Genomic DNA, 22,881 nt, shown 5'->3' on the forward strand with positions numbered 1-22,881 from the left:
AGTAGCTGCAAAAGTTATCGCAGAATCGATGAAGTTTACTGGTTCCATATTCTGTTGATTAAACCTTTGAATACACCATTACTTAATATGCAATGAGCAGATCTTCCTGAAAAAGAAACAAGTAAAGCTTATTCATTCCCAGAGAGCAACCAACACCAACAAATATATGCCATTAGATACACTATTAAGTAACACTAACGCCAACGCAACAAAATCAAAATATAAACATAGCAAAAATGATCACAAATAAAGTGTTTCCCTCTTAACATTAGTAGAGAAAAAAAAGAGACCAGGAAATTAAGATCAATAAGTTCCCGAAGCGCAAACATTTTACACTTGCATGTTTTCTTATCGGTGACGTGTATGAGCGAATGTGTTTGAGTGTGTTTGTGTGTTTGTTTGGGTTTGTAAGTTTGCTTGTGTTTGCTTTTTTTCTGTGTGTGTGTTTGTGTGTGTGTGTGTGTGTGTGTGTGTGTGTGTGTGTGTGTGTGTGTGTGTGTGTGTGTGTGTGTAATAATAATAATAATAATAATAATAATAATAATAATAATGATAATAATAATAATAATAAACGGTTTATTGCATGAAGTACCAGGCAGCCCTAGAGCTGAAAATAAACATCAATGGAAGATGAAATGAAATGAATGAGACAAATGAACAAAGTAGTATGATTGAAAATAAAAAGGAAAATATAAATAACAATAATAGCAATAATCATAGTAAAGATGATAATAATAATAATCATAATAATAATAATCATAATAATAATAATAATAATAATAATAATAATAATAATAATAATAATAATAATAATAGTAATCATAATCATAATAATATTCATAATAATAATAATCATCATAATAATAATAATAATAAAAATAATAATAATGTGTGTGTGTGTGTGTGTGTGTGTGTGTGTGTGTGTGTGTTCTTCACACCTAGTTCTCTCTTTCGGGAGTCATATCAGATCAGTCGAGGGATAGTGTGGGGTGGTTGGGGTGTTTTAATTTGGGAGGGCTGAGCACGCCTCTCACTTTACAGTCAGCACCGCTTGGGGTCATAGCTGGTATTTCAGGACCGGTCGGGCGCTCCCCAGTTACTGAGGATAGAGTCGAGAGTATATGATTGCGTGACTGTAAGAATGACTGTGATTGTAAGACAGGTAGGATGAATGTGCGCCCATTTCCCAGGGGGTAACTCGGCAGCAAGAATGCCACGGGTGGGCAAGTCTGTTCACTCAGCTGTGACCCCGGTGTGAGGTTGGCTGCGATACCCTTTCCCGTCTCCATGCTTGCCAAGTCAGTCACATGAAGGGACGAGAAACGACCCCCAGGGGTACGTAACTGCAAGTGGACCGACAGGTACCACGAGGAGGTTCAGGGGATGTTTCAGTGAGGACAGAGAGGGGAAGCAGCCTAGATAGTAAGTTTTCCCCTCTCACGCACCCGTCCTTGGGTTCGTTCGATTTTCCCGTTGGAACATGGATTGTGCAGGCAGGTTGTCAGAGCGAAGATGACGTCAGAAGCGGGAAAACTACGGGCAAATCATCTAAGTGCCCTTGCCCGTGGGCGAGGTAATGCCTGCTAGTTTGATGGTTGTTATAAAGAGAGCATGTTGCCAGACACACGAAGTTAACCTACGGAACTCCCTTGCAGTCAGTTTCAGATTTCCACTATACACTTGACGGGAGAACATGTCTGTCCCGTGTGGCAAAGAACAGGTGTGGTCAAGGGAAGCCACCGTGCAATTAATTGACCTATATAGACAGCGCCTTTGCTGTAGCCCATGTTGTGCTACTCTGTCCGGTTGTGCTATCGGCCGCTGCCTGCTCTGGAGTGCCCGGTCTGCTATGTGCGCCTGGTAGTGACAAAAACCCTCCACCAACTGTCAACGAGCAGTGCCCGGCTGGCAACTGCCCCTCGTGTGGACACAAGTTTGCCCGCCAGTCTTTGCCCGGCGAACGGAGTAGAGACTGTGGCACACAGAAACATCTAGTAGCACTGTTTGTTTCCAGATCTGTTTCCTTTGTTTCTGTGCTTACGACGTCAACCAGCTGCTTAGTATGATATAATAACAGTGTTTGCACGGCGGGCAACTGCCCCTCGTCTGGACGGGGCTTTAAAGCTCTAGAGATTTGCCCCTATCGTCACGTCGTCCCTAAACCACTTTTCCATAGGAGGTTCTCTGGATTTCACTACATCTTTTTCACAATATAATTTTTTGTAACAGTGGTTATGTCCTGAAGGTTCAACTTATAGAGAGGTTACAGGTCACCTGGCGGTACGGGCGGCTTGTTCCCTACGTTCTGACAATTTGACGACCTTCCTGGAGAAGCTCCATCATGGATTTACTGCCACAAATGCCATTCCAATCTATCCTATTGACAGTTAATGAATCTCACCTTTTCAAGGATGAAATATGTAACTAATAGCCTTTCCGAGCTAACCTTTTCAATTTCCTCGGAATTGGAATCAGCTGTCCATGACTCTCTACATGTTTACCTTGCCCCGTATGTACATTACCTTTCTATTGTTATTCCAGTGTTTATTTTTGTCATCATTGTCAATCCCCCTGTGTGGCCTTGTTAATCGGGCTCTGACTTTTTACAGCCATATTCGGGCAAATGTTCCAAAACCACGCTGAGCTAGTACACATTGCAAGAATGTAACATGGGTAGGTACATGCCTTTAGGGGTACGGTGGGTCGCGAGGTCGCGACTTTTAGGTGACCGAGCGATGTAAGACACTAATGTATATAATATCATATACATATGAATGTAGGAATGTAAGTGAATGCATCACGCCACCGGATGTTGTTTGGCACGTAGCTGTTTTTGGCCTTGGGAAAGATTGGCGTGATATCTTGGAATGTGCCTTGTAGACACCGGCTGGTTCGAGGTCAACACTGGCTAAAAGCCGGGACGAGCGCCGGGAAGAGCAGAAGCAGAGGGGCGAGGAGACCAGCAGAACGTGCGCCCCGTTCTGGGTTGTTGGCTCTTTCAAAGGCGACTCCTCACACATTAACAGACAATATACGTGTTACCGTAAATAGACACAAACTATCTACCAAAAACAGTAACAAGTGCAGGAAAAGACGGTGTGAGTGGTGGTGGTAAAGTGTGAGAGGTTATGCGACTACTAGATTAGAGATGAAGGTGAAGGGTGTGAGGTGAAGCGTAAAGTGAAGGCAAATAGGAAAGGAGGATGGAACAACAAGACATGGGTGGAGGGGGAGTGTAAGGGGGAGTAGATCGGGAGAAGCAGTGGAGAAGTGGAGGCTGGGGAGAAAGGGAAAGGGTTTAAAGATGGAATAAGGGGTGGACTGAGAAGAGAGGACGAGTGAGGGAAGGATGCAGGATGAGAAGGGGCGACGAAAAGGTGAGGGGCTTGAGTGACATTCTTAGCGGGTGAGTGAAATCGTTTAAAATTTGGATAAAGGTGAAGTGAATCAGAAACGGAAAGGGTGAAGCCAAGACAAGGACGCGAATGGCAAACTAGAGAGATGAGAGGAGGAAACAGAAGAGGAGTGCTTTACCCGAGTGTAAGGTGATGGTGCTAGGAGTAACGATAACAATGAGGGGAATGAGGGAAAGGTGCAAGATTAAGGGAGGACCAAGAAGTGTGAGTAAAATAGATGGTATAAGAAAGACGGATAAACTGTGAGGGATTAAATGATACCGAAAGATGGAGGGGTGACAAAGTTTACAGTAGGAGTATGAGGTAGGTGAAATGGGAGAGGGCAAGTACCCGCCCTTCATCAGGTTTTTAAGTAATAATTGAACGGGTTCCTTCGCCACGCCGCGCCGCTTCGTCAGGGCTCCAGGCTGTGCGTGCTCTGTTATTTATGTCGATGCCTCTCACAATCGACTAAAGTGACACTATGGCTTCCGGCAGCGTCCTCAACGTCCGGCACGACTAATGCTATTACAAAAACACCTGCTACTTCTGCTTCCAATACTACAACTTCTACTATTACTAATCCTACTACAACTACTAACTACTACTACAGTACTACTACTATTACCACTACCGCTACCACCACTACCACTACCACTACTACTACTACTACTACGAGAGAGAGAGAGAGAGAGAGAGAGAGAGAGAGATTTAGTTAGTTAGTTAGTTAGTTTGGATGTGTTACATAGGGGAGAGAAAAACAAGAATGGGGAGGAAGGGAAAAAGAAAGAGTGAAGAAAGATGGAAATTTTGTGAAGTATGAGGAGGAAGAAGAAGAGAACGAGGAAGAGGCGAAAGATCATACTGTAGGTCGGTATTGAAAATCATTATATATCGACATAAAAACGAAAAGAGAAGGAGGAGGAGGAGGACGAGGAGGAGGAAAAGGAAAAGGAGGAAAAGGAGTAGGAAGAGGAGGAGGAAGATGAATAGGCAACCCAAACACCGTGTTATAAAGCGCAGCCGAGACGATACAGAGAATAGGAAGAGAAAAGTAATATGTAATGAAGAAATCGCCGGCTCGGAACGGAGAAAACAAAGGGCGTGTAGCGGAGACAAGATAAGACTACACGTGGGAAAATAAGGGAATGGGAGCAAGGGAATAAAAGCAAAACCAGAAACCGTGACGCCTGAAATTAGAGGATGAACACAAACCACGGCGGGGAAAAATGAAGCAAAGGAACGGGAAAAATACTGTTAAAACGTTCACATTCGAGTTCATTGTCTGTCTGTGTGTGTGTGTGTGTGTGTGTGTGTGTGTTTGAATCTTTATGTGAATGCATCTAATAAAAAAATCCATACACACACACACACACACACACACACACACACACACACACACCAAGTATCTAAACACCCAATAAATGTGGTGCAGACATTATTTTTCTTTTTTAGCTACGAAGGACCTCTGATTAAGAGTGAGGCAGGTGTGAGACGGACAAGTGAGGCGGGGCAGGGATGGGCGGGCACTATGCTGGAGGAAAGGGGGGGGGGGGGTAGAAAGAGGGAAGGGGGAAGAGGGCGGTACACGAAACCTTTAAGCACCAGAACGAGGCAAGAAGCAGCAAGAAACAATGAAAGACAAGCCAGCAATTACGCTAAACACCTGTCCTCCCTAGTGGCAGTGGTTGAGGTAAACTTCAGGTACATGATGTATTGGAGAATTGTCTCTTTTCTTATATAACAATCAAGCTGACAATGTCGTCAAAATATAAATGTTTGTGCTGAAAACAGTTTTCTTTAATTTTGTTTTTTTTCAAATTATTATTTTTCTTTTTTTTCATTCAAAGAAACAAAATAAATCAAAATAAAAACAGATGCTTTGCCGCAACAGGAAAGGGTCGCAGCTCATCAAAAATATTAGTTCATTTATCTGTCTGCACGTGTTCATGTTTACTCCTTTCATTATACTGTTATCGTGCAGTGCCATCTCCGGCTACAATGGCACCAAAAGCCCTCCGAGAAGCTAATAAGTATACAGGAACACTGACCAAATGGAAAAGCGTCAAACTAAACAAAGCTGTAAGGTATATTTAGAGTTGCCAGCCAGCGGGTTTTAGGTCCCAGGGTCCACGGAGCTTCAACTATTCTTTCAATTATCGTAAATTACCTGTCTTTCTCTGGGGCTTGTAACAATTGCACTTCAACATAGTAAGTGATACTGTTGTTGATAAAAATATAGTTGATCATTCTCTTTTATTTATTGATAAACGAGAGAAAATAAATGAGCGATGCAGGGTTCTCTTCTTTAAAAATCTTTCTTGAATGAAAGCCCTGCGAAATGAAGCAGAACTGAACTTTTTAAAAATATTCTGTTTGTATTTCAATATTTGCTGAGTACCTGCTTTGGGTGTATCAGTCTCGCCTTTGACGGAGTTTGTCAAAAACATTAAGAAGTGAAGCATCTCGAACCCGCCCCCCCAACACAAGGACGGCCAGGTGTTTGGGTTCGCTTCCAGCAAATTACACTCCGCCGTCAAATGACTGCTGTATTTTGTTTGGGGTGGTCCAAGACCTTGGGTGGATGCCTGCCGCTATGAAAAGGGTAGGTAAGTCAATGGTGATGGTGTTCAAGACCAGAAGCTGAGGGCGCAGCGTTACACTGGAAGCCGAAGCCAGTGACCCCAGAGAGATGCTTGATTCCCTAATGTTTTTGATAAATTCCGTTAAAAGCAAGACTGATACACCCAAAACAGGTACTCAGCAAATATTGTAATATAAATATTTAAAAAAAAATCGATGCTGCTTGATTTCGCAAGGCTTTCATGCATAAAAGATTTTTAAAGAGGGGAAGCTTGCATCGGTTATTTATTTTCTCTCGTTTACCAATAAATAAAACAACGAGAATGATCAACTACATGTTTATTAACAACAGTATTACTTATTGCATTGAAGTGTTACAAGCCCAGGAAGACACAGGTAATTTAATACGATATTTGAAAAAATATTTCAAGCATCGTGGGCACAAGGACTTAACGCTGGTGACACCTGGTAAGAATGCATATACACCATTGCTATATATTAATGCATTTATTTTATTTTTCTATATTTTTCTACTTTCTAATATTTTGCCGAAGTTCACGTACTTTGTTGATACTAATCATGCCACAAGTAAGGAAACCAATGGAAGGCTTTACTAAATACCATAACTTGTAAAATAATGCTTAACAATATTGCACCCACACCAATGGTAAAAATATTGTCATATAATATATCAATACACAAACCTGTATATATTTCCTGTTGTAAAAAAAGTACAATATGGAATAATTTTATATAACTTTTAAATACGGGAAAAATATAATCATAAAATTCAATGGCGTTTCAAATAATATATAGTAATTGACTATGATTCGGTAAAAGCATGAATTAATAATTCGTAGTAAAATCTAAACCTTACAACTGGCAACGTTATTTTCAGGTAGCGACACTGCTATTGCTGATTATTTCCTATCATTTAATGATTTTTTTTCTCCCTTTCAGTATACACCTTTATCATTAATTCGCCATGCTATGATGATTGTACAGCGTGATGCTTGTGGTCTGTTGGGGGAAGGAGGTGGACAAAGGCATAGACAAACTAATCAACAAATAAAGAAAGGGATATTCGACTAGTTTAGCGTAAGCACAAAAAAGCAATAATAAGGTTAAGTTACGTGACGCATAGACTAAAGCATGAGCAATGTATAATGTCAGGTTAGGTTTGGCGCAGGCTATAGTCGGATTACTAACGTTACGTTTAGCATAATCAAAATGACTTGCACAAAAATCGTGAAATAAGAACAAGTGAGGAGCCGTTCAGATCGCATCCCGACAGACTTTCCCATTCATCCCGGTACTCTCCTGAACACCGGGCTCCGGAGGGAAGGCAGTGTTGCGACGTTGCACTTAAATATACAAGTAAAGAAACAACCCACTCAAACTTTTGTTCAAAAGCAAAACTCAAAAAGAAACTAGTGAGGAGCGAGCAGTATGTGGCATGAGTAAGTGCTTGAGTGAATCCACGAGTGAGTGAACAAGTGGAAGCTGAGTAAGGGGGCGAGTTGACACGAAACGAGAACCACAAAGGAGACTGGGATAGGTAGAATGTGATGGAGTAACTATGTTAAAGATAATTGAGACTGTGGAAAGGGAACGACTATGTTGAGGAAAACTAGGAGTGAAGGAGAGAGTGTGAATGAGCAAAGTAAGGAGAGGCGCAGAGCAGGAGTGATGGAATGAAGAAGTCGGAGCGAAAGCATGTGTGGGAGTGCATGTGTTTGGGACTGCTTCATGGGGATTTACATCGGGGAGGGGGTGGCGAGTCTCGTGTGTGTGTATGTGTGTGTGTGTGTGTGTGTGTGTGTGTGTGTGTTTCACAACGGCCTATGACGAGTTGGACTCGCAGTCGCCAGCAATTACCCTCCCGATTAGAGCAAGGCTCATTAGTCGATCTCAGGACCTCACACACCACACACCCCATCTCCCTTGCTCAAGGGGGGACAGTAACCACTCATAATCAGCGGAAAATCCCGGCCTGAGCGGGCTCGAACCACCGCCTGTCACACAGCGAAGCCTGGCAGCGCTGTACTTTGACCGAATGAGCTATCTTTTTACATTCACTTAGTACAGAGTTTACTGTTCAGGTTGTTAGCCTCGGATCTCAATAAAGAGGGTTTTAGATGTTGGTGGCATGGTGTCTTCGTTATTTTTTTCATTGTCGTTCTTTTTTATTTCAACAAATACCACTATAAAAGTCCTCTGATGTGTGGGCAGAAAATGGGGTGTGTTTTCTCGGTTCGAGTTACATTCCACTTTCGGTGTTTCGCAGCAGACATTTCAAAGGATTTTGTGGTTGGAGATTAAATTCATGCGTGTTTATATTTAATTTTGTCCATTATTTTATCGCCGTGTTCTGGACTCGCTTCGCCCGCACGATTATTAGCAAACAAGAGAAAACTGTGCGATCTGAAATCAGTTTTCCGCAATTATCTGAAACTGTCTAACTTTTATTTTCGTTTAATCATTTTCTCTATTTTTACAGTTTCAGCGCTTTAACTTTGAGTTATTTCAACTAACTTCTTAAATATATTCTCTGAAGATTTTTCGGGTCACGATAAAACTCGACTTTTGCTTCTCTGCTGTTCTGGGACTTAATTTTCCACTTGTCTTGTTTTCCTGTTTTTTTTTTTCTTGCTCGTGTCATATGTTGCAAGTCCTTGATGAGAAGGAACAGTGACTTGGTAACGTTACTCACGCAGGTGTCATATGTATTTTACTCGTATTTTTACAGTAGAACGGGTTTTTATAGCAGGTTTATTCATCTCGCCACTATTGTAGCCGACCAAGTCTCGTTTTTTGGATACTTCCATGAACACCAACGCTACGGTCATACTCATGCTGTTTTTACATTCATTCTAGACTAGTATAGCGTGAACTTACAAATCGAGACACATTTATCTTGCTGTTATTATAACCAAGCAAGAGTTTCGAGTAGAAAGCATGGTTCACTGTGTAGCACACTTTATGATAATAATAATAATAATAATAATAATAATAATAATAATAATAATAATAATAATAAGCATCGTCCTTTGGAGGCGGAGACATACGACATATAATAGGAAACACAAAGCCATACTCCTTCATTTTGGCGCTGTGCTCCATGCCGACCTGAGGCCTCGCGTAGCCTGCACAGTGCCGTGAACAACAGACGCGTCCGCAACACTCATGAATCATGGCTGAGGCCTCGTCGCTTACTGAGCTGACGAACTACACAAGGGACGCAAATTCGAAGCCTGACGAAACACACACACACACACACACACATACACACCCACACCCACACACGCAAACACACACACACACACACACACACACACACACACAGAATGATCTCCCTATATAATATGTATATTTTCAGCTCACGAGCTGCTTATCCCAAATAACCGTATATTATTATTATTATTATTATTATTATTATTATTATTATTACACACACACACACACTGCCACACACACACACACACACACACACACACACACATTATTATTATTATTAGTATTAGTATTAGTATTAGTATTATTGATATCATCATCATTATTATTATCATCATCAAATACTTTATAATTATTTTTAGTGTTATTATTATTATTATTATCATTATAATTTTTTTTAATTGCAATAATTACCAATCTTCTTATGCTAATTATTATTGTAATGATTATTATCATTTTTTATAATTATTACTAGTCATTATCATTGTCATTTTTCATATTATTGTACTATTTTTTTCATGTAATTACCTATTGTTAATGCTACTGTTATTCTAATTGTTATTTAAAAGTCTTTAGTTTGGGGCCATGTTACCACGTGAGTACCTATCATTAGGTGTAAACATTGATTTCTTTCTTTAAGATCCCACGCCCTCAAAAATATTAATCACAATGTCCGTCATGGAGCTTCGGCTCGATGGACCGAAGCTAATGTATTTAAAATTTTATATTTGTGAAACTTTCTTTTAATTGTTGGCAATAAACATTTACTTACTTGCACACACACACACACACACACACACACACACACACACACACTCACCTGTGTTTGCCTGTGTGTGTGTGTGTGTGTGTGTGTGTGTGTGTGTGTGGGGGTGAAAGCAAAGCAATAGAAAAAAAACTGAAACGCAGAGAGAAACACGAGCAGACAAAAAAGCAGATGAAAATACAACACAAGAGAAGAGGAGGAGAAAGAAAAAATAATGACAACAAAAAAGACAACAAGAAAAGCATAAGCTAGTAAAAACCTAGACATTCTCCAAAAAAGAAGAGAAAGAAAAAGGCACGTGAATGTTGTGTGCAGAATAATGGTGATGACTGCGAAGAAAGGGGAGAAGCAGCAGGGTGATATATAGAAACGAAGAGGGAGAGGAGGGGACGAATAAAGCTTGAGGGAAGATAAAAATAAACATGGGAGAAGGTAAAATAAGAGAGGGAAGGAGATAAAATGAAAGAGCTGATGAAAAAGGAAGAAAAGAGAGGAATAATAAATATGTAAAGAAGAGTATTGGATAGAGAAGTGATAGAAAAGGAAAGGAAAAAAATGAGGGATGAATAAGGGAGTAGAATGAAGAGGATAGGGGAACAACAGTGGCAACGATTGGGTAGAAAGAGAGAAGAAATAGAGAAACAAGTGGACGGGAGCCAGAAGAGAAAGAGTGGGGGAGAGGGAGGGAAAAGTTTGGAAGGAAGATGAAAGGCCAGGATAAGAAGCGGATGGAGGTTCGAGAGGGACATCAGGAGGCGACAAGACAACAAGAAAGTAATAAGAACGAGAGGAAGGAGGAAGACATAGATTGGCGGCATGGGCCTACAAGAAAAGAGAAGAAATGAAGGAGTTGAAGGGACGTGGAGAAGGTAGTAAATTAAAGAGGAATACGAATAAAAAAAAAGAGCAAATATCAAAAAGGAGGCTACTGACAGCAACCTCTACTCTGTTCCCTCCTACTATCTCTATCCTAAATTTCAATCCAAAGCTGGATGTTGCGCCTGCGTGCGCAACGACATCACTTGCTCTCGTGCCCACGACCTTGACTCTTATGAATTTTCCACCATATGGCTAAGACTTCATTGTCATTTTATTACTAAATACATCTGTGCTGTTTATCTCTTATAAATTTAGGATAGAGATAGTAGGAGGGAACAGAGTAGAGGTTGCTGTCAGTAGCCTCAGAAACCTATATATATATATATATATATATATATATATATATATATATATATATATATATATATATATATATATATATATATATATATATATATATATATCCGTTCACGGAAGAAGCTGGTAACAGGCCTTGATTCAGTTTCATCGCCTAGTCGTTAGTTCGGCACGAAGTCATTCTAGCGATACAGACACAAACAGAAATACACAAAAAATGCAAAAAACTAATACAGTATAGACAACAAAAATATACACCTCTGAAAGTCTTCCAAACCCACATACGCACTGACAGAGATACACAGACATTTAAACAGGCAAACACACAGAAAGACACACACACACACACACACACAAACGCACATTTACACACACTTACACACACAAAAAAAAATTACACACACTTACACACACACTTAGACACTTACACACACACTTATACACTTACACACACAATTACACACTTACACACAAACACACACACACACACACACACACACACACACAGGGTGCTGAAGCCCTCCATGGGGCCTTCCCATTGCCTCATTAACCACTTCCCTATTGTCTCATCTACACCAGGGAGTAGTTTAGCATGCTCTCTAAAGACAGAGCCTCTCTGTATCCACACCACACTACATTCACACAACACTCACACCTTTTCCCAAAATTCAAAATTCAAAATGGCGTTCACCAACAGTGCCTCGGAGTCCCCGCCTTTGGGGGGGGAGCCACAAATTCCCCCAGGAAGTACTCTCCTTCTGGCTGCCGACCTGCGAGGTGTCTTGATAACTCCTCGAACCTTTTTCTTATCAATTTCTGCAACATTCACGGTCTTCGTTCTAATTTTCATACTGTGGAACACCATCTCTCCTCCTCTAAACCTCACCTTCTCTTCCTCAGCGAAACACAGGTTTCTGAGGCTACGGACAGCAGTCTCTACTCTATTCCCTCCTACTATCTCTATCCTCAATTTCAATCCAAAGCTGGATGTTGCGTCTACGTACGCAACGACATCACTTGCTCTCGTGCCCACGACCTTGACTCTTCCGAATTTTCCATCATCTGGCTAAGACTTCATTATCATTCCATAAATAAATACATCTCTGCTGTTTATCTTTCACCTAATTCTACTAACTATGTAAAATTCTTTGACTACCTGAATTCTAAAGTGGAGCACATCTTGAACCACTCTCCCTTCGCTGAAATCTCCATCCTAGGAGATTTCAATGTTCACCACCAGCTTTGGCTTTCATCCTCTTTCACTGACCAGCCTGGTGAACAAGCCTACAACTTTGCTCTCCTCAATGACCTAGAGCAGTTGGTTCAACACCCTACACGTATTCCCGACCGTCTTGGAGACCGGCCCAACATACTAGACCTCTTCCTTACCTCTAACCCTTCTGCTTACTCTGTCAGCTCGGTGGGACGACCTGAGGATGTACTTTTCCGATTTCCCGTGAAATGATTACTGCTTCCAGGATAGAGACCCCTCTGTGTGTGCCGAGCGCATCACAGAGGTGATTGTCTCAGGAATGGAGGCATACATTCCACGTACTGTCTCTACTCCCCATGGTAAAAAGCCTTGGTTTAATCACGCTTGTTATTGTGCTGTCAAAGATAGAGAAGCAGCTTACAAAAGGTACCAGAGCCCTCGAACTCCCGCTAACCATGACCTTTACATTTCCGCCCGGAATCGTGCCAAATCTATTCTTCGACTTACCAAAAACTCCTTTATCCATAGCAAATGTCAACACCTTGCTTTCTCTAATTCTTCCATAGACTTCTCGCACTTAGCCAAAAATATCTCCTCCAATTTCACTTCCTCTTTCCCGCCTCTTCTTAACCCAGACGGCAGCACTGCCGTCTCTTCTATCTCTAAGGCTGAACTCTTCGCTCAAACTTTCTGTAACAACTCCACTCTGGACGATTCTGGGCATATTCCTCTTAGGCCGGTGACACATTACGCGGTTTTGCCGCGCGGTTTCGCCGCTTTTTGGACAACACACACAAACAAATTGGAGGTGTCACACTAGCCGCGCGGCGCCGCGAAACACGGAATCATGCTGCGGCAGAACCGCCCTGCCGCGCGGCCGCTTCCTGCCGCGTTTGTTGACAAAACACACACAGTTCAGTGCACGCGGTCACACTAGACGGTTTTGCCGCGCGGTCGACGTATCATCATGTTTGACATCGACTTGTTTATTCAATGTGTTCAAGAGAGGCCAGCTTTGTGGGAGAAGAGTGCCAAAGATTATTCTGATAAAAACAAGAAAGAAAAGGCATGGTTGGAGATAGGAGAAATAATGTACAGTGACTGGCATGATCTGGATCTACTGGGGAGAGATGTGAAAGGTAAGACAATATTTCTTCTTATTTATTTCCTATAACTACTAAGACATTCCATTAGGTACATATTATTTTTAGTAATATAAGTTGTTGTTGTCATAACAGTAGTAGCATCAGTAGAAACAGCACAAGCAGCAGCAGCAGCAGAACCAGAAGTAGTAGTAGAAAAAAGAAGAAAAAACTAAGTAAAAAAAGAAAATCTCTCTCTCTCTCTCTCTCTCTCTCTCTCTCTCTCTCTCTCTCTCTCTCTCTCTCTCTCTCTCTCTCAAATAGTGTGTGTGTGTGTGTGTGTGTATATATATATATATATATATATATATATATATATATATATATATATATATATATATATATATATATATATATATATATATATATATATACTAACTTATACATTGATTACCATACACAAAAGACATTATAGTTTAGTACATGTGATTCTTCTGGAAATGCACTGCCCCAGGACCCATGAAATATTCAGCAAAGCAATCTCTAGTTGCTAACCCTCTGCCCCGTGGGAAAGGTCCAAAGTCGTTTACATCCACACATGGATATGTTTCACCATCTTCAAAGTTAAATCCATCTCTCTTTCTAACAAAGTTGTGCAGAATGCAACAAGCTTTAACTATTTCATCAATGAAATCTGGTTGCACTAGCAAAGGAGTGTGAAAAATCCTCCACTTATTTGCCAAAATCCCAAAAGCACACTCAACACTACGTCTGCACCTAGAAAGTCTGTAATTGAACACTCTTTTTATTGCATTTAATTCACGAGATGGATATGGTCGCAGAAGATTGGTAGAAAGCCTAAATGCTTCATCTCCAACCATGACAAAAGGCTGGGGAATTTCATTGGCGTTTGGCAAACAACGAGGAGGAGGTAAATTTAAAGTGTTATTGTACAATTTTTTCCCAAGAGGACTGTCACGAAACACTGTAGAATCTCCTTCCTTTCCATAAGCACCAACGTTTATGACAACGAAACGTAGGTCTGCATCTGCAACTGCCATCAGCACCACAGAAAATTTTTTCTTGTAGTTAAAGAAATTTGATCCTGCTTCAAGGGGGTTAATGCATCTTACATGTTTGCCATCTATGGCACCCACACAGTTAGGAAAGTCTGTTTTAACATAAAACTGATTGGCAATGTCCAACCACGTTTCCTCTGTGGGTTCTGGCATTTCCATTTCTTTAATGTGAGTCCAAATAGCTTGACAGGTTTCCTTGACAATCATTGCAATGGTAGATCTTCCAACGTAGAACTCAAACTGAAGGCTTGAGAAGGAACTTCCAGTAGAGAGATACCTGCAGAAAAGAAATGTATTGGCTAAAGTTTGCATTTTCTTAATTTACTTATTCGATGAAAACAATAGAATAGAAACAATAGGTTATAATAATATGTATGTTTGAGCTTGTAGCAAATGTTCACTTTGCAATAACAAATTAAAAAAAAAAGCAAGATTTGAAGGTATATGCTTAAAAAAAAAAAAATAGGCAACGATTTATTTATAATAATTGTTATTAAGCTTCTAATTCGCCACAAACTTCATTAACATAGACAGCCTATTAGAGTTTTACCTGTTCTTTCCAAGATCAATGTACCTTTAAATATAAATTGTGCTAGTATAAGGTAATATGGTAAATTAATAGGCTACGAACTATATATAATAAATATTATTATTAAATATGGAATTACGCATATATAAAAAGCCTAATCATGATTCTTTATAATTATTACCACAATAATATAGAGTAGCAAATTTCTTATTATTCTAATTCTTATTATTCTAATAGAGCATTTTATGTTCTTTCCGAGGGTAGTTTCAGAATTTTAGTACCTTGAATAGTAAATGAGATATCGCGAAATGTATCAACGCTAATAGCAGAAAAGAAAACTTCGCGTTATTATTATTTTAATGTAGAGGAGTTTGACTCTAGAAAAATTACACCGCTTCCTTTACCGCTTCCTTATATATATATATATATATATATATATATATATATATATATATATATATATATATATATATATATATATATATATATATATATATATATATATATATATATATATATATATATATATATATATATATATATATATATATATATATATATATATATATATATATATAATTATTTATTGTGTGTGTGTGTGTGTGTGTGTGTGTGTGTGTGTGTGTGTGTGTGTGTGTGTATATATATATATATATATATATATATATATATATATATATATATATATATATATATATATATATATATATATATATATATATATATATATATAATATATATATATATAAATCAATAAATAAATAAATGGAATACTTTGCCACTGCATTACTTATGCTCTGTTGTTTTCTGCTTTTCACAGTAAAGGACATGAAGGACAAGTGGAAAAACATCAGAGACAGCTTTGTGAAACATGAAAAGCAGGGCAAAAGTGGTGATCCTGCAGCCAAAAAGAAGAAATATATTTATGCAGACGCACTCAGTTTTCTACTGCAAACCCTAGAAAAGCGAAAAACTTCAGGAAACGTGGAAGAAGAGGTCGATGAAGAAAAACATCAGGAGGCAGTAAGAAATGTGGAAGATGACACAGAAGAAAGTCATGCCGCTAGTGCCCTCAGTTATGTTCCACAAACTAAGTACCGCCAGCGTGCCAAAGCTAGCATCACCCCTTTCCAGAATGAGCTACTGAAGAAACTGAGTGACACCTCCAAGCAGGACGAAATGGATGTAGACAAAGCATTTTTATTTTCCCTTCTTCCTGACTATAAACAACTTAATGCTGCTGATAAATTTAATTTCAAAATAATGAATCTTCAGTTTTTTGAAAATATAAGACGAACAAAACATACACAAAACATGCAACCAGGACAAACACACTACACTACACTACCACATTTTTCACCTCATCCTGCACAGGGACCACTTCATGTGTTGACACCATCACAACACATGCAGATATCATCGCCTGCACAAATACCATCTCCTGCACAAACACCTTCTCCCACAGAAACACCATTTTCTGTACAAACATGCTCCATACAGTCACCATCTCCTGTGCAAAATCAAACTCCTGCCCAATCAGAACCAAAAGACACTAGCTATGCTCTCACAACATTTACACATCTTTAAATTATTCAAATCCTCAAAAACTCTCAACAAATACTGAATATCTAGCTGCTTAAATAATGGAATGCCTTTTTATTACTTTTTTTTCAGTTTCGAGAAAGAACAGTATATGCTTAGCTGCTTTAAAAGGAAGATTTCTTGACATTTCAATATCGGATATCGGAATATTATTTTATTGATATATCTTAGCTACCATAACATTACAAAACTTTTTTGCAGCACAAATAAATCTTTCTATAACATTACCATTTTACTCACCTTAGTGTAATTGTCAATCGTTCCTCTGCAGATATTGCCCTCCTGAACCGGGTGTTTTGTTTGGAGATGTGGGGCCTGAGAATCTGCAGTAATTCATCAAATGAAGCCTTGGTCATGCGGTAATAGTTAAATAACTTTTCATCATAGTTCCTTATACTTTCATAGAACTTCTCAAACTTTTCACTACTTTCACTTTCAGCATGAAAAGGGTGAACCCAACTCCTCCGACATGTGGGCTCTTTAAGTAATCCTTCTGCCTCTAGGACACAAGCAACCGCAACCTTGAGCGACAGCATGGCTGCTGGAGGAAGACTGAGCGGCAGAACCGCGCAATCTGACATGGTACTTGTTCAGCGGCGCTGCCGCCCTTCCCCACCGCGCGGTTTCGCCGCGCGGCGAAACCGCGTAATGTGTCACCGGCCTTACTCATCTAGTCCGGTTGCCAAACCCCAGATTTTTGGTGAACCTTGCAATAAGGTCAGTACAAAGTATTTTTGCTGTTTCCATACCTCTGAGGTGTGCTCTTTAAGAATCCGGTTGATGCCACTCTATCATCCTTGGGCAATCCTCACAATATGCAAATTAAGGCCGCCATTACTGAAAATGTTGGTTTTGTCAATATCTCGGTAACTATACATGATATCAACATAATTTTGGTGTCTACCCCCATGTTTTGAGGGGTAAAGAATCAGATTAAACCATTTCAATATTGTTTATGCCAATATATTGTGCCGACTCAGCATATTGAGGCCGCCATTACTGAAAATGTTGGTTTTGTCAATATCTCGGTAACTATACATGGTAACAACATATTTTTGGTGTCTACCCCCCATGTTTTGAGGGGTAAAGAATCAGATTAAACCACTACAGTATTGATTACACCAATACTTTTTTTTCTTCCAGGTAGACCGCTGAAAAGATGGAAGGGTGTTGCATCTTTTGTAAAGAAGATGGAAGAAAAAAGGAACTTCGTGTCGCAGGAACTGACAGGATACAGACTATCATCAAATCAAGTAAACAGAGATCGGATCATCTTCATGAGGATCTTGAAACTAGACTGTTGGCAGACAAACATTTAAACGTGCTGTGTCATAGAGACTGTGTATCAACATACACGTCCAAATCTCATATCAAGAGACACTTGAATAAATTGAGTTTATCAAAGAGTTCTGAGGAGCCATCTGCAGCAAAACATCTGCGTCGCTCTGGATCACCATACTTCAGCTTCAGACAACATTGCCTTTTCTGTGGTGAGGAATGTCTTGACATTGATCCTAAGCATCCAGATCGCTGGCGCAGGGTTGTTCTTTGTAGGACAGCTGTCCGTGGTGAGGAGAGAAAAACTTTTAAGGATACCCTTCTAGATGTGTGTAGATCTCGTCACGACGACTGGGGCCGCGAGGTAGAAATACGTTTGGCTGGGCCAGTGAGTGATCTGCATGCAGCTGATGCTAGATATCACGCAGACTGTTACAAGAAGTTTTGTTCACCTCGCTCAGTGAAGGCAGCTTCAGCAGCAGCTGGTAGTAGTAGCCAAGAGGAGGTCGATGTGGCATTTGAAACGACAGTCAGTGCAGTGAGAGCAGAATCATCGCGAGTGTGGAATTCCGTCGAATTATTCAACCTATACAAGACCAATGGTGGAAGAGACATTACCCGCCGAACCTTGGTCTCTAAGTTGTTAGAATACTTTGGTTCGGACCTTCTTGTGCTGAGTGGCACAGGTGTTGCTAGTCTGCTTGTGTTTCGAAGTAAAGCATCAAGTTTGTTGAGACTAGTGCCCAGTGGTGATGACGATGATGTTGAAATTGGACTAGAAAAGGTAGCTCACCAGATTCTCCGTGAAGTAAAGGAATCATTAGTTGATGACAAGAACTATCATGCAAGAGTTGATATGGACATTGCCCTTGACTGTGCCAGTTCCACTTTGTTGTCCTTGCTATCAAAGCTTTCTAAAAAGTTGGACCACACCTTACCAGCTGCTCTCATTGCAAACATTGTGACTAATGTCATAAGTGGTAGGTTTACACCCCTCCAGATTGCGCTTGGTGTTGTCTTGAACCGGAAGGGGTTGATCGAACAATTTTATGACTTCCTTGTATCTTGCAGCTATGATGAAGTTCTTAGGTTCAAAACATCGGCAGCAGCAGCGGCAGTAAACAATGCATCGTTAAGAGGACATGTCCATGCTGAAGACGGTCTTGTTCAGTTTGTCTCTGATAATTTCGATGCACAGATTTCATCATAGAATGGGCTTCTCTCCACGCACTCTCTCGCAATGCTACTAACATTTGTAGATAAGCATGGTAAGGATGAACCCAATAGCCAGACCTTTCGCCGCATTAGAAAGGAGGAGATGAAAGAACAGGTTATCGAAGATATCCCCGTCCACAGATACTATGGTCCTAAGAAGCCGGACATGCCTTCAAGTGAAGTGAATCGTTCAGTCTTACCACTACGAGTACTGGCGCACCAAGTCATTGCTTTGGAAAGGGCCCACCATTTAGACTTCGAGTTCTTTAAGTGTGTTGCTAAAAGCGCGAACCCTATCGAGTTCGGTGGCTTCAACACAAAGTTGTGTAGAGAGCAAGGACAGAGTGTGAAACCAGCGACGAAGAGCGTGTACCTGCCATTGATTGATATGAATCCAGCCCACCCGGATACCATGCTCACAGCCATGTCGGAGGCCCAACGACTAACGAAGGAGTGTGGACAGGCCATTACTATTCTGACAAATGATCAGCAGCTCTACCGAGTTGCAGTCAATGTGAAATGGGTTTACCCAGAGAGATTCTCGGATTTTATACCAAGGCTCGGGGGCATGCACATGCTCATGAGTTTTATCGGCTGTGTTGGCGTACTTATGGCTGACAGTGGACTAGAGGATATCATGAAATCGTGTTTCGGAGGTGTGGCACACATGCTGTCAGGGAAAAAGTTCCCACAGAACTTTCGAACCCTTCGGTTGGTGACAGAAGAATTATTGCGTGCACATCTGAAAGGATGCAAAAGTCATGAGGAGATGCTTGGAGCTCTTGAAAACATCTCCTTGAAGAGCGTCACAACTCATCTCTGGGTTCAGAACCTGATCAAACCTGTCTTCATCATGATGGTCTTCGTTCGGGCGGAACGGGAAGCAGATTGGCCACTCCACCTCTGGGCAGTAAAGCAAATGATGCCATACTTTTTTGCATCTGCTCACTTCAACTACGCGAGATACGGGTTGTACTACCTCCGGACAATGGAGCGTCTCCCACCTGAAGTGCTTCAGAGCTTCATGAGAGGCGAACATACCATGCGTCACAAGCCGGGACTTTGGAACGGGATCTGGTCGGATATGTGGATCGAGACAACCTTCATGCGTTACGGGCATGGTCCAAATGGAATCATAGGCATAACCCTGAAGCCAGATATCCTAAAACGATGGGCATACAGCATGCACACCTGCAGCATGATCGTTCAAGATGTCGCGGACATGTCGGATGACAGTGGAGAGAAGGAGGTGACGAGTCATAAAGAAGAAAAGCCATCACGCATCACTTCGGACGCAAAGGACAGGGACAAGATACGAGATAAACTTCTCTCTTGCATCGATCCCTTGGATCCAACTGATCATCCCGCTAGTTTGATCAATGTCGTTACTGGTCGGATTGCACCTGAAACAGTCAACGCACATGACGCAGTGGACATTGGGAATGGTCAGCTTGTGTCATTCGACCTAGTGGTTTCAATGCGTCCTTATCCAAGTTGGTGGTGACCATGGCAGTGAAGAGAAAGGCAGTAAAAGTTGGGAATAAGAATTTGTACGACACGAATCTCATCTACTCGCGGGTACTAGGGTTGCAACAGTCTCGAGGAATCGATATCAAGACTGTCCTTGCACATGAACTGTCACCCGTGCCTACCTCCATGTTTGATGACGAAGGCAAAATGAGAATAGCAACTACGAAATCGACGCTGAAGAAGCTACAGGTGACCGTGTCCCAGCGTTTGGTTGATGAAAAATCAGAGGTGGAAATACTGGATGGCTGCGCTATCCTCTGGGTTATAAGCTGGCCTAATCAAGGGACTGTGGCAGATTTTGTCAAAGGCTTCACGAGGAATGTGATGAAAAGGGTGGCAAGCCAGGACACCTACTTGATCTTTGATCGTTACTTCGACTTTAGCATTAAAAGTGGAACGCGGGCAGCTCGAGCTGGTAACGAAACGAGCCGACGACACAAACTGCAGTTACATACTCCATTGCCACCCCAAAAGGTTGTCCTTACAGTAACTGAGAATAAGGTACAGGTAATAGATCTGATATGTCAGAGTTTGATCCAGCAAGCACAAGACGAGCCGAATGAACACAGTCTGGTCATTACCTCTGCCGCCTCTGTACCAATTGTAATTCAGGACGGCATTGTCTTCCACAGGGAAGATCTCATGACTTGCCATGAAGAAGCAGATGTTATAATCATACAGCAGATGGTTAAGGCAGCTGAAAATGGCGCGAAAAGAATCAACATCGTCAGTGAGGATACAGACGTTTTCGTTTTCCTGCTTCACTATTACGCAAAGTTGAACCTGACCTGTCGTCTCACAATGGAAGGACCAAGTGCTGAACGAATTACTGTAGACATTGGGGCAACTGTAAATGAACATCGACAGATAATTTCACAACTACCAGCCGCCCATGCCCTCTCAGGTTGCGACACGGTTGCTCAGTACTTTGGGGTAGGAAAAAGCACCGTCATCAAAGTCCTTAAGAGTGGTTTGCAACTGAACAAATTGGGCGTATTATCTGAGGACATAGGTGCTGTCATTGACGAAGCGACAACATTCATGGCAGCATGCTACGGGGTCGAAAAAATGACGACATCGAACATGTCTGAGGTCCGTGGAGAAGTCTGGTCGCGAAGGATGGGTAGAAAAAATGTGACTAAAGCCCCAGAGCTTAAGTCACTCCCACCCACTAAAGAGGCATTCGAAGAGAACGTAAAGCGGGCACACATACAGACTGCCATTTGGAAATCAGCCCTACAATCAGAACCTCCAGCATTAGATCCTGTCCGGTTCGGATGGGAACGTGACGAGCGTGCTAGGTGCTTAAACCCAGTTACTTTGCAACCAGACGTTAGTGTTGCTCCACCGGAAGTGCTGGAAATGATTAGGTGTGGCTGTTCTACTGATACACCATGTTCGACTGCAATGTGTGGATGCTATACAGCTCACTTGCGATGTACAATGTTTTGTGGATGTCACGGGGACGCACACTGCCAGAATGAGCACAACAGAGGAGTCGATGGTGACTTACTTGAGGACTGAGGCGCTCCCTTAGTGTTATAAGCCAATCACAGTGACGAAGAAAGCCATGAATGTTGAATGTAGCTCTGAAAACTTAACATTCTAGTCAAGTCGCCATCTATGTTGTGGTGGTCAAGGGCTTTGGGGTGTAGATGGAGGGACGGTGTGGTGTGTTAGTATAGATACCTGTGATCTTAACTGGATGATGGACCTATACCTGCTGTTTATAAGTTGTAGATCACCTGTTTTTTTTGTCTGTCTGTCTGTCTGTCTATCTGGAGGTGGCGATGGATGGAGGTGACGGTGTGGTTAGTATATGTTATGGTGTTAGTATAGATAACTGTGATCTTACCTGAATGGTGGACCTATACCAGCTGTATGTTCTGTAACGACTCCATGAAAATTAAAGTTGACTTTAGCAGAAAGTATGGTGTAATCAATGCTGAAATGGTTTAATTTGATCCTTTACCCCTCAAAACATGGGGGTAGACACCAAAATTATGTTGTTACCATGTATAGTTGCCGAGATATTGACAAAAACAACATTTTCAGTAATGGCGGCCTTAATATGCTGAGTCGGCACAATATATTGGCATAAACAATATTGAAATGGTTTAATCTGATTCTTTACCCCTCAAAACATGGGGGTAGACACCAAAATTATGTTGATATCATGTATAGTTACCGAGATATTGA

At 41.1% G+C, this 22,881-nt stretch overlaps 1 pseudogene; it reads left to right on the forward strand.

The window, feature by feature from the left end:
• Window positions 1-3,356: 3,356 nt before the first annotated feature.
• Window positions 3,357-17,282, forward strand: LOC126995280 (uncharacterized; annotated as a pseudogene).
• Window positions 17,283-22,881: the final 5,599 nt, after the last annotated feature.

This window comes from Eriocheir sinensis, chromosome 7, assembly GCF_024679095.1.
Source record: "Eriocheir sinensis breed Jianghai 21 chromosome 7, ASM2467909v1, whole genome shotgun sequence".
Classification (NCBI taxonomy): Eukaryota; Metazoa; Arthropoda; class Malacostraca; order Decapoda; family Varunidae; genus Eriocheir; species Eriocheir sinensis.